We start from the raw sequence: 13223 nt of genomic DNA on the forward strand, positions 1-13223 counted from the left end.
GTAAACGAACTCCAGACACATGGGCCATCTTGTGCATCTGGTGTACAAGGGTCCTGGGGAACTGAACCAAAGTCCTTTGGTGTTGCAGGCAAATGCCTTAACCACTAAGCCTTATCTCCAGCCCAACACACACATTTTTTTAAAAATAAAAGTGAGGGGAGGCAAATGCAGTAAAGCAGAAACCCACCCATGGCGCCAGGCCTGGGCAGAAAGGTGTGGTGCACTCAACAGAGGCTAGGAGTGCGCTGGTGTGCTCCAGAGCAGCAAGGCCCCGCGGCCACAGCCCCATGAGCGGGGAGCGGTCCCTGAAAAGCGATGAAAGCAGAGAAGCAGGAAAGCAAGCTGAACAGGAGCGCTGGCAGAATGGCTCGGGAGTTAAATGTGCTCGCTGGCAAGGCTTGCCTGTCCAGGTTCAAATCCCCAATATCCATGTACCCAGATGCACAAAGTGGCACATATGTCTGAAGTTTGTGTGCAGTGGCAGAGGCCCTGATGCACCCATTCTCCCTCTCGCCACCCCATCTTTAAAAAATTATATAATTTTTTTTTTTTTTGCTTTTAGTTTTCTGGGTTAGGGTCTCACTCTAGCCCAGGCTGACCTGGAATTCACTATGTAGTCTCAGGGTGGCCACAAACTCACAGCGATCCTCCTACCTCTGCCTCCCAAGTGCTGGGATTAAAGGCGTGCGCCACCATGCCCTGCTCATAAAATCATTTTTAACGTTATGAAGGGTGTTGTAGGGTGTCATGAGAAGGCTGGATGGCACTGTACCTGTTGTAGGCAGCCGTGGGCTATTGGAAAGCAGCAGCAACTGGCATCAGGTGCAGTTTGGAAAGATCACTGACCGTGTGCAGAGTGAACTACAGTGCAAGGGGAGAGGGGTAGTAAAAGTTCTCTAGGAGGTGTGCGTTAGGGCACAGATGTAGATGAAGAGAAAGGTAATTGCAGGCCTCGCTACAGGACTTCATGTGGAGGGGGAGAGAAACTGATGTCAAGGGTAACTGTGAATAGCAATACTACTTAGTAGGAATAGTAGAAATTGCTGGTCATTTGGGTCACATCAAGGGGGCACCTGGACGTGTAGCTTTGGAGCTCAGTTGAGAGGCTGGCCAAAGGGTATAATAGGGGGCTCTTCAATGACCTCTTGGTGAGATCATGAAGAGAAGGGGCTGGCAGAGGAGTCTGAAGAACTACAGTGAAAGAGGTAGAAGGTGAATGAGCAAACAGTGCCACGGCAGACAAGGGGAGAATGAGACCCAGGAAACTTGTGACAGTCGTACTTGATCTAAGCCAACACACCAAGTAGGGACTGATCAATCGTTTCCAATACAGGAGCCGAAATCCTGAGATGGGGGCCGGAGAGATAGATGGCTTAACTGTTAAGGTGCTTGTTTGCAAAGTCCAATAACCTGGGTTGAAGTCCCTAACACTCAAATAAAGCCAGGTGCACAAAGTGGCACATGCATTTGGAGTTCATTTGCCGTGGCAAAAGGGCTCTAGTGTGCCCTTTCTCTCCCTCTCTCTCCCTTCTTCCCCTTTTCTGTCATAAATAACAAAATTTTGAGACAGGGTCTCATGTAGCCCAGGCTGGTCTTGAACTCAATATGTAGCCAAGGATGGTTAGGTCTCGATGGCTAGCTTAAAAACTGTTACTTAAAAGCTGGAAGAAATATTAAACCTGAAAATGTGCAAATTGCCTTGATTTCAGCCAAATGATACCGAGAAAACAGCAAGTTCCAGGCTCCATGACAGACAGCCTCAGAAACAACGCAGATGGGCAACAGAGGACACCAGACATCACCCTCTGGCCTCTGCACGTGCATGCACAGGGCATGGACATGGACAGGTGTGGTGGCTCACGCCTTTAATCCCAGCACTTGGGAGGCAGAGGTAGGAGGTTCATCATGAGTTTAAGGCCACCATGAGACTACATGGTGAGTTTCAGGTCAGCCTGGGTTAGAGTGAAACCCTACCTTGGAAACCAAAAAAAAAGGGGGGGGGGGAGAAATGGCTCAGCAGTTAAGGGCACTTGCTTTCAAAGCCTGACTGCGTAGATTCAATTCCCCAGTACCCCATAAAGCCAGAAGCACAAACTGGTGCATAAGTCTGGAATTCCTTTGCAGGAGCAGAAGGGCCTGACATACCCATTCATTCTCTCTCTCTCACGAATGCATGAATATACACATATATAGTTTGGTTTGTTTTTTGAGGTAGGGTCTTGCTATAGCCCAGGCTGGCCTTGAACTCACAACACTCCTCCTACCTCTGTACCTCCCAAAGCGCTAGGATTAAATGTGCATGCCACCTGCTTGGCCATGAAAAACACACACGATGTTCATAAAGGTGGGGTCTCACTCTAGCCCAGGATGACCTGGAATTCACTATGTAGTCTCAGGATGGCCTTGAACTCACAGTGATCTTCCTACCTCTGCCTCTGTGCTGGGATTAAAAGACGGCACCACAACATATGGCTATAAAAATACTTTTTAACACATTTTATTTGAGAGAAAGAAGCAGAGGCACGCCAGGACCTCCAACCACTGCAAACAAACTCCAGACACGTGCGCCCCCTTGTGCATCTGGTTTAGGTGGGCCCCGGAGATTCGAACCTGGATCCTTTAGCTTTGCAAGCAAATGCCTTAATCACTAAGTCATCTCTACAGCCCCCTAACTTTTTTACTTTTTATCAAGGTAGGGTCTCGCTCTAACCCAGGCTGACCTGGAATTTACCATGTAATCTCAGCATGGTCTTGAACTCATAGCAATCCTCCTTCCTGTTTCTCAAGTGCTGGATGTAAGGCATGTACCACCATGCCTGGCTTATTCTTTTAAATATTTATTTTTCTTTATTTATTTAAGAGAGGGAAATAGGCAGGTAGAGAGAGAGAGAGAGGGAGGGAGGGAGGAGAATGAGAATGCCAGGCCTCCAGCAACTGCCAACAAACTCCAGATGTGTGGGCCTCCTTGTTCATCTGGCTTATGTGGGTCCTGGGGAATTGAACCTACATCCTTTGGCTTTGCAGGCAAGTGCCTTAACCACTAAGCCATCTCTCCAGCCCCCCAAAAGTATTTTTAAAAAGGCTGGGTGTGGTGGTGCATTCTTGTAATCCCACATTTAAAAGGCAGAGACAGGATGACCAGAAGTTGAAGGCCAAGATGGGTTACATGAGACTGTCTCAAAAAGAGAAAGTGCCAGGTGTGGTGGTGCACACCCCTAATACCAACAATGGGGAGGCAGATGTAGGACTGCTGTGAATTCAAGGCCACCTGGTACTACAGAGTGAGTTCCATGTCAGCCTGAGCTAAAGTGAGTCCCTACTTTAAAAAAAAAAAAAAAAAAAAAGGTAAAGAAAAAGCAAGAGAAGGTGGTACAAGATTGAGGACAGACGCTCCTCTCTGGGGAGCTGAGCATGGAACCCAGCACCCCAAGCATGCTGGGAAAGCTCTTTACCACTGAGCTAAGCCCCCAGTCTGTAAGAACAGACAAAACTTTGAAGTTTGGTTAACAGGAGCCTGAGGCAGCATAGATGCTTAGGGGATGGCAAGGTTGGAGTCTGTTTCTACTGAGATAAAGCCGTGTTTGTCTGCTAGTGGAATAATGCATTGAGGAGCCAGGGCAGTCTGTGGCTGCGATGGCTCCAGTGGCGGGGTGGCGCGGCCTTTGTCTGGCTGTGCTTTCAAGTGTGAATGGGCAGGGTCCCCGGTGTCTAGGGGCTGGGGAGCAATTTAAACAGACTGTGAATCAGCCCTTTCGACGCTTGAACATCTGTGAAAGAATAGGGTTGTTTGGCAATACATTCCCTTGGCTTCCAGGAGCTCCCATTGGGAGAATTTCCTTAGCTTCTCTGGCGGTGCCCTGCTGCTTGGTTGAACGCAACAGGCTCTGGTGGGAAAGTCTCACCGTGGACTAACAGCGGCTCCCATGCAGCAGTGATTGTGCCACATAGGAAAACTTTCCCAGCAGCTAAAGGCAAAGTCCTCTACAGATGTCATCAGTCATGGTCAACACTGTCACAAAACACTGTTTCTCTTTTTACCATCTTGCCTACTATCTTGCATTATTTTCTTTTTCTTTTTTTTAATCGGGGGGGGGGGGCAGAGTGAGAAAAAGAGGCAGATAGAGAATGGGCACATCAGGGCCTCCAACCACTGCAAGCAAACTCCAGATGCATGCAATACCTTCTATATCTGGCTTACGTGGGTATTGAGGAATCAAACATGGGTCCTTAGGCTTTGCAAGCAAGCACCTTAGCCACTAAGCATAGCACATTATTCCTGTCTCACATCTGAATTATTTTTTTCCCCTAGGTAGGGTGTTACTCTGGCCCTGGCTGACTTGGAATGTACTATGTAGTCTCAAGGTGCCTCAAGCTCACAGCAGTCCTACCTCTGCCTCCTGAGTACTGAGATTAAAGGCATATACCACCATGCCTGGCTGAATTTTAAAATTATTTATTTGCAGCTGGGCGTGGTGGCACACAACTTTGGTCCCAACACTCAGGAGGCAAAGGTAGGAGGATCATCACCCTAAGACTACATAGTAAATTCCAGGTCAGCCTGAGCTAGAGTGAGACCCTACCTCAAAAAAGTTATTTGCATGTGTGTGTGATCATGCATATTAGGGAGAGGGCCTATTGCCACTACAAATGAATACCAGAAAATTAAACTTGTGCCACTTTTTGCTTCTTAGGTAAGTTATCAGAGGAACTGAACCAAGGCTGGCAAGTTTTGCAAGCAAGGGTCTTTAACCACTGAGCTATTTTCCCAGCTCCCCCCCCCCCAAATTTGCATCCAACTTACCTAGGTGGCTTGGGAATTGAACCCAGGCCAGCAGGCTTTGCAGACAAGTGCCTGCAAAGCCCTTCACAGTTGCCGTTGTATCTACTAAGTACAAGCTTTACAAGGACACCATTCTATGTGCCACATGTTTATTCTTAATTTAATTAATTAATTTATTTATTTATTTGAGAGTGACAGACACAGAGAGAAAGACAGAGGGAGAGAGAGAGAATGGGCGCACCAGGGCTTCCAGCCTCTGCAAACCAACTCCAGATGCGTGCGCCCCCTTGTGCATCTGGCTAACGTGGGACCTGGGGAACCGAGCCTCGAACCGGGGTCCTTAGGCTTCACAGGCAAGCGCTTAACCGCTAAGCCATCTCTCCAGCCCCACATGTTTATTCTTGGTGCTGAACAGCAGTGGGCACATTATAGTCGCTTTGTATTGTGTTATTATGGAATGTGAGCTTGAGTCCACTTCCTCCTATTTGCTTTTCAAAATGTATTTGCGCGCGCGCGCACACTCACACACACACAGCTAGAAGAGGTCTAACCACAGGCCTGTGATGAGACAAAGTCAAAAAGGCTCCCAAACCTTCCCAGACTATACTGTCACCTATCTGATTCAGGCTTCTTGTGGTGCCCCACCTGAGCAACCTGGTTGCTGGTGGGGACTCAACCTCTTCTTGCTCCACTCCTGCTGGGTTCCCCGGATAGCAGCAGCTCCTTCCTGTACCCTGAATGACTACCAAGCCCTCTAGCTAGACCCTGCACCCCACCTGATTCCAACAACATAGCCTTGCTTTTCCTTTTCCTGTTTTTTTATTTGAAGATGGATGTGGTGGCACATGCCTTTAATCCCAGCACTTGGGAGACAGAGGTAGGAAAATTACCATGAGTTAAAGGCCACCCTGACACTACAGAAGAATTCCAGGTCAGTCTGAGCTAGACTGAGACCCTCCCAAAAAAATTAGTTTGCAAGCGAGCACTAGGGCCCCAAACTACTAAAGATGAACTCCAGAAGCATGCACCCCTTTGTGCATCTGGCTTAACATGGGTACTGGGGAACAGAACCTGGCTGGCAGGCTGAGCCATCTCCCCAGCTTTCCTATTGTCAATGTCTGCCTGCGTCTATCTTCCCCTTAGCCTGCTACCTCTGCCCTCTGCACCAGGATGTGAAAAGCCTGAAATTCTCATAAGCCAGAGCACAGGGACCGAAGCCTGGCATGCTGAGAATCTGGTTTCAGAGTCTACGCCAAACGCAAGATGGGTTCCTGATGATGGGACCCACCAGACAACCACAGTCTTTGGATGAAGTTCTGAGTAAACGTCCGGTTAACACGTTCCCGCGGGGTCCCGGCTGAGAGCCACAGCAGAGCGTGGACTCTGTCGAAGGGCGAGTGTCCCTGTGCACAGAAGGTGTGGGTAGAGACCCCTGTGGTGTCAGAAGTCAACGCTCTGCACTGTCACTCCACACTGGAGCTGTGTGCCCAGCCATGGACACACAGGAACAAGCAACAGGAGTTACTTCAGGAACCCAGCACACTTTCAACTCACTGTTCTTTATCGTCAGACAATGACAGACTCAGACTGGTTGGCACAGTACCCAACATCAGCTAAATAACAGCAACAACAAAAACAAGGTGGTGAGAGGTGGCACATATATCTGGGGTTTATTTGCAATGGCTAGAGGCTCTGGCACGCCCATCCCTCTCTCTCAAATAAATAAGTAATAAAACATATTAACATAAAAAAAAACAAGGCATAGTTGTGCACGCCTTTAATCCCAGCACATGGGAGGCAGTAGTAGTAGGATCGCTGTGAGTTCAAGGTCACGCTGAGACTACATAGTAAATTCCAGGTCAGCCTGTGACCCTACCTCGAAATTAAAATAAAATAAATAAAAAAGACACCTGCATCTGCTACCACTTTGTTGTAGAAGGGGTGAGGACATATACACAGAGTGCCCAGATGCTGACTCACAAAGCTAACCTGAGGTGCCCCACATGTGCCCTCTCCACACATGATGGGCATGGAGAGGCAGGCGTCACATGACATGCTGTAGTGTGTGTAACAGTGACCACACCAATAGTCTAACACTAGAGGTAATGTTTGACACATCTCTAAGGCTTGATTTACAAGTATATAATTAAGCAGGAAGTGCCAGGGCTCAACAAGAGCACTTGGTAAGAGGAAACACGTATACACCACACACGTACACCACCACATATACTCTGCATCCATGCTGGAAAAAGTAGAAAAGGCTCGGGAGAGACGGCTTAGCGGTTAAGGCACTTGCCTGCAAAACCAAAGGATCCCGGTTCAACTCTCCAGGACCCATGTTAGCCAGATGCACAAGGGGGCACATGCATGTATCAGGAGTTCATTTGCAGTGGCTGGAGGTCCTGGTGCACCCATTCTCACCCCCTCCCCTTTCTCTCTCTCTTTTTTTTTAAATTTTATTTTTACTTATTTGAGAGCAACAGAGAGAGAGAGAGAGAAAGAAGCAGATAGAGAGAGAATGCGCGCACCAGGGCCTCCAGCCACTGCAAACTGAACTCCAGACGCGTGCGCCCCCTTGTGCATCTGGCTAACATGGGTCCTGGAGAATCGAGCCTCGAACCACGGTCCTCAGGTTTCACAGGCAAGCATTTAACCGCTAAGCCATCTCTCCAGCCCCCCTTTCTCTCTCAAATAAATTATTTTTTTTTAAAGTAGAAAAGGCAAAAAGAAAAAGTAGAAAAGGCAGTAGATGGCTCATTCTTTTTTGTGGGAGTAGGCAGGGGAGAGGTTTCAAGGTGGGATCTCATTCTGGCTCAGGTTGATCTAGAATTAATTATGTAGTCTGACTGTGGAACTCACATGATCCTCTTCTGCCTTGTGAGTGCTGCAATTAAAGGCATATGCTACCATGCCTGGGAAAACGGTTCATTCTTTAAAGATACTTGCTGGCAAAGTTTGCTGACCTGAGTTCGATTTTCTAGTACCCATGTAAAATGCACAAAGTGGTACATGTATCTGTAGTTCATCTGCAGAGGCTAAAGGCCCTAGCACACCCATGTTCCTCTCTCTTGAAAATAAAGATAAATTATCTTCTTTCTTTTAAGTAAACCCATGATGGCACACACCTTTAGTCCTAGTACTAGGGAGGCTGAGATAGGAAGATCACCATGAGTTCAAGACAAGCCTGGAGCTACAGAGTGAGTTTCAGGCCAGCCTAGGCTAGGGTAAAACCCTGTCTCAAAAAAAAAAAAAAAAAAAAAAAAAAAGGAGGGGGACTGGAGAGATAGCTTAGAGATAGCACTTGCCTTCAAAGTCAAAGGACTCTAGGTTTGGTTCTCTGGGACCAACATAAGCCAAGATGGTGCATGTGCCTACAGTTTGCAGTGACTAGATGCCCTGGTGTACCCATTCTCTCTCCGTCTATCTCAAGTAAATAAATAGGACCCATATAAGCCAGATGCACAAGGGGGTGCATGCATCTGTAGTTTGTTTGCAGGGGCTGGAGGCCCTCATGTGTCCATTCTTTCCCTCTCCTCTCAAATAAGTATAAAAAGAGAAATATATATATATATTTAAATCTTTTAAGGGGGGGAATGGAGAGATGGGTTTGAGGTTAAAGCATTTGCCTATGAAGCCTAACGACCCATGCTTGACTCTCCAGATCCCATGTTAGCCAGACACACAAACGCGAGTTAGGTGCAAAGTCACATATGCCCACTAGGTGGCGCAAGCGTCTGGAATTCGGTTTCATTGGTTGAGGCCCAGGTGTGCCAATTCTCTCATAAAAAAAAAACAGGCATGGTGGCACATGTGTTTAATCCCAGCACTTGGGAGGCACAGGTAGGAGTATTGCCATGAGTTTGAAGCCACAATGAGTCTACATAGTGAATTTCACATCAGTCTGGGCTAGAGTGAGACCATATTTCAAAAAACCAAAACCAAAACAAAGCAGCAACAACAAAATCTCCCAGGATAAACCTAACAAGGAGGTGAAAAAATGAAAACTGTACAACACAGAAGAAATGAAGACACCAAGTCCCACCCCAATCAGCACAGTATTGCTAAGACGGCCATATTCCCGAAGGCAATCCACATGCAGTGTGATCCCCATGACACAACCAAGGGCATTCACCACAGAAATAGAGGAAACAGCCCTGAGATTCCCATGAAAGCACAACATACCCAGAGCCAAAGCTGGGCTGAGCTCCACGAGCAATGCTGCGGCTCGTTCCATAGCCGGTTCCCACAAAGCCAGGAACGACGCGCACTGCGGATGAACACTGACACCTGGCCAACAGAGCAGAAGACAGGATCCACAAGAGTCCACACAGCTACACCCACCCAGGTTTTTATTTTTTTCAAGGTAGAGTCTCATTCTAGTCCAGGCTGGCCTGGAATTCACTCTGTAGTCTCAGGCTGGCCTCAAGCTCATGTGACCTTTCTACCTCTGCCTCCTGAGTGCTGGGATTAAAGGCAATTGCCATGACAGCCAGCTTCGACCCATCGGGTTGTTGACAAGGGAACTAGAAACACACTGGATAAGAACGATAACCTTTTAACAGCATTAGGAAAACAGGTTATCCATGTGCAGAAGACTGATTTAAACTAGACTCCTACTTTGAGATGGACAACACATCCATAATCCAATCAGACAATCCTTACAGCAAAGGAAACAATTACAAGTGAACAGGATGGAAGAAAATCAACCCATGAAAAAATGTTTAGCAATCTGAGCCACCAGGAAAATGTAAATTGACATTCTATGTCATCCAGTCAGAATTGCTGGGAAAGTAAATATATCTGATGTTTAGTGGCAAGATATCCCAGCATGCCCCTTCTTTCCTTCTAAGTAACTGTTGAGAAGAGGGAAAAAAAAAAACCCAAAACCAGGGCTAGAGAGATGGCTAAGAGGTTAGGTCACTTGCCTGTGAAGCTCGAGGACCCAGTACCCACATAAGCCAGATGTACAAGGTGGCACGTGTCTGATCTGCAGTGGTTAGAGGCCCTGGTGCACCCATTCTCTATCTGCCTCTCTCAAATAAATAAAATATTGGGGGGGGGGGGAAACGGGCTGGAGAGATGGTTCAGCAATTAAGGCACTTGCCTGCAAAGGCTAAGCACCAAGTTCAACTCCCCAGGACCCACATAAAGATAAGATACACACAAGGTGTCACATACACCTCAAGTGCACTCAGGAGGCAGAGGTAGGAGGATCGCTGTGAGTTCAAGGCCACCCTGAGACTACATAGTGAATTCCAGGTCAGCCTGGGCTAAAGTCCCAACCTCAAAAAACTTAAAAAACAAAAAACATATATTCCTAACCAACAAATTGGCAAATAACAAATGCAGAAAGGACATTGGGGAAAAGGAACCCTATACACTGCTGCAGAGCATGGAGGTTTGGTGTAGCCACAATGCATCAGTATGGAAGCCGCACAGAAGTGATAAAACTACAACTTCCATGACTCAGCAACGCACTCCTCCATCAGCTTATGGGAGAAATGCCTTCGCCCCGCACTCACTACCAGCTATTCTCAATGACCAAGATACACAATCAGCTTAGGCATCCCTCGATGACCAAGTGGAGAGTAAATATGGTACACATAAAACAGTCACAAGAAAATCTTAAGTGTTCTCTGGAAAATGGAGCTGGAGTTCATATTAAAGACAAGGTTAGCACGTTTTCTCCAATATATGGAACAGAGGGCTAATGTTGCCCTACCTAGCCTTGAATTTGCTATGCATCAGTGGCTGGCCTCAAACTTTTACCTTCATCTCCTAACTGTTGAGATTATCCAGCACACAAACTTTTTAAAAAAATATTTGAGATGGGTGGGGGCAGTAATGGGCACATCTGAGCCTTCAGCCAAACTCCAGGCAAGCCTCCTTGTGCATCTGGCTATATTTACTTGGGTATTGGGGAATTGAACCTGGGTACTTTGGCTTTGTAAGCAAGCATTTTAACCACCAACTCTTTTTTTTTTTTTTTTCAGGTACCTTGATCCCCCTACCCCCTAAGGAAAAAAAAAAAAAAGGACGCATGTGCCACCTGTTGCATCTGGCTTACATGGGCTCTGGTGAATTGAACTCGGGTCCTTAGGATTCACAGACAAGTGCTTTAACCACGAAGGCTGAGGGGACGGCTCAGTGGTTAAAGGTACTTACTTGCAAAGCCTGGTGGCCTAGATTCAATTCCCCACTCACCTATGTGAAGCCAGATTGGCTCAGGTTATCCTACACAAATACACACATACTTAAACATAAACATTAAAATTTCCTAAAATAAAGCTCCTCCAACAGTAAGCCTATCACGTAGTATGTTCAGTCCCAAAGCAAACTTCTGAGGCCCTCAGTATAGAGTAGGCAGAGCACCCATTCCTGCTCGCAGTGCTAGAGATGGAAGCCAGGGCTTCTGGCATGCTAGGTGGGTTCTTTACCACTAAACTATAGCCCAACCCCCTCGTTCTCTTTCTGCATGTGTTTAGCATGTATGTGGAAGCACATGCACATGCAGAAAAAGGCCAACACCAAGTATCTTGCCACGCAGCTTCCCACTTACTGAGGTAGGCCCTCTTACTTGAGTCAAGCTCACTGATTTGACTGGTCTCACTGGCTAGCTTGGAACTCCTCTCCACCTCCCAAGAACTCTGGCACAATGCCCCTCCCAGCATTGACATGGGTGTTGGGATCTCAACTCCAGTCTGCACGTTTGCACACCAAGTGCTTTCTCTACTGACTCATCTCCTCCACCCAGAACACGTATTCTTAATAAACCTTTGCTCCCAGAAAAAAAATTTAAATATTTTATTTGAGGGTTGGGGGAGAGGGAGGAAGAGAAAGAATGGGTGGTGCCAGGGCCTCCAGCCACTGCAAACAAACTCCAGACACATGTGCCACCTTGTGCATCTGGCTTATGTGGGTGCTGGGGAATTAAACCAGGGTCCTTAGGCTTCACAGGCAAACACCTTAACTGCTAAGCCATTTCCCCAGTCCCAAGAAAACGAAGTTTTAAATCTCATTATCTGCTCCTGTATAGAAAACACTTTCACCTAATCTGTGATTTCCAACCAACCATAAAATACAGATTTTTATTATGAAATTATGGTAATATTGCTTCATCCATTTCACAAGCAGGTTAAAATACAAACACTTTCTAGTTTAGGTAGAAAGCCTAGTTAATTTTTCCAACTACAGAATTGCTCAAGACCAAGCAAATTTTGCCACCAGCCCAGTTCTGTTAACCATAAGAATTTGTATGAAGAGGACACCACCATATATGGCTGTTTGAAAATACAGATTTAGAGTCAATCGCTATCAGAGGATCTGCAAACCAGAAGCTTGGTGTCCAGATCACTGGATTAAACTCGCTGTACATCAATGTTACCTGTTCAGCTAGGAGGAAAGATAAAGTTGCAGAGGGAGAAAAGGTGGGGGATGTGCTAATTGTAAAGCACAAAGAATCAAATGGAGACATGAAGAAAACGACACATTTTTGATGTGCACAATTTTCATAAACCACCAGATCTTCTCTTAATGAGGTCAGGGACGACAGAAACAGTGGACCATTAAGAAATTTACTCCAACCATGCACACACACTTTCAAGCTGTGTATATGTGTATCTTGAGCAAGCTTCTTTTACATGGGAAATGCCATAACTTCTGTTGGTTCCAAATTCAACACAGTACAAAGTAAGGAGACATTTATTTACTACACTCACACATCAATGATCAAGCATCCTGAAGTATACCCAAGTAGCTTAAAATACCAAATACCAGTTCCCACAGAAAAGCTGTCTTCAGTTTAATCCTATTCACAGGATAAAAGGAGGGAAATGCAATCAGTGCTGAGCACTGGCACTTCAGTACCACGTCTGTCTTTGGGACAAAACACTAAATCATTATCCAACTATAGTTTTCTATTTGGTTTCACTGATACCACTTAAAAGAACTTAACACAAGCTAATGCTCTAACAGCGTTCTTATTGGAAACAAATTTAACTCTATGATCACATGACTTGACAAGTAATGTACAAGTGTTTGTTAAGAACTTACCAACCTGTCAATCACTTAAGTTTAGGTAATATACATAGCAACGTATTTATAATCAGAGACTACACTAAGTAGACACATCATTTAGTTTGTCAGGCTCTACCTGAAACATGCCATTTTAAATAAACCCCTAAAAACTTAACTGTCAAGTTACATGGTTTTAACAGTGCTGTCATACTGAAGCAGCCGTTTCCTTACAAGAGCAGACCAGCAACATAACAAACTGTAGTACATGTAACACACACAGGTCCTGACGTTCTGAAGAATGCCAAGAAGTTGCCAGAGAGGTTATATAGTGGCCTTGATTTATTTTTCTTTGCCTGGAATTCTACAAATTCCAAAACTTATTAATTAATTCATCTTTTTTGTTTAAATATAAACAGCACCAGTCTTG

This window comes from Jaculus jaculus, chromosome 6, assembly GCF_020740685.1.
Source record: "Jaculus jaculus isolate mJacJac1 chromosome 6, mJacJac1.mat.Y.cur, whole genome shotgun sequence".
NCBI lineage: Eukaryota > Metazoa > Chordata > Mammalia > Rodentia > Dipodidae > Jaculus > Jaculus jaculus.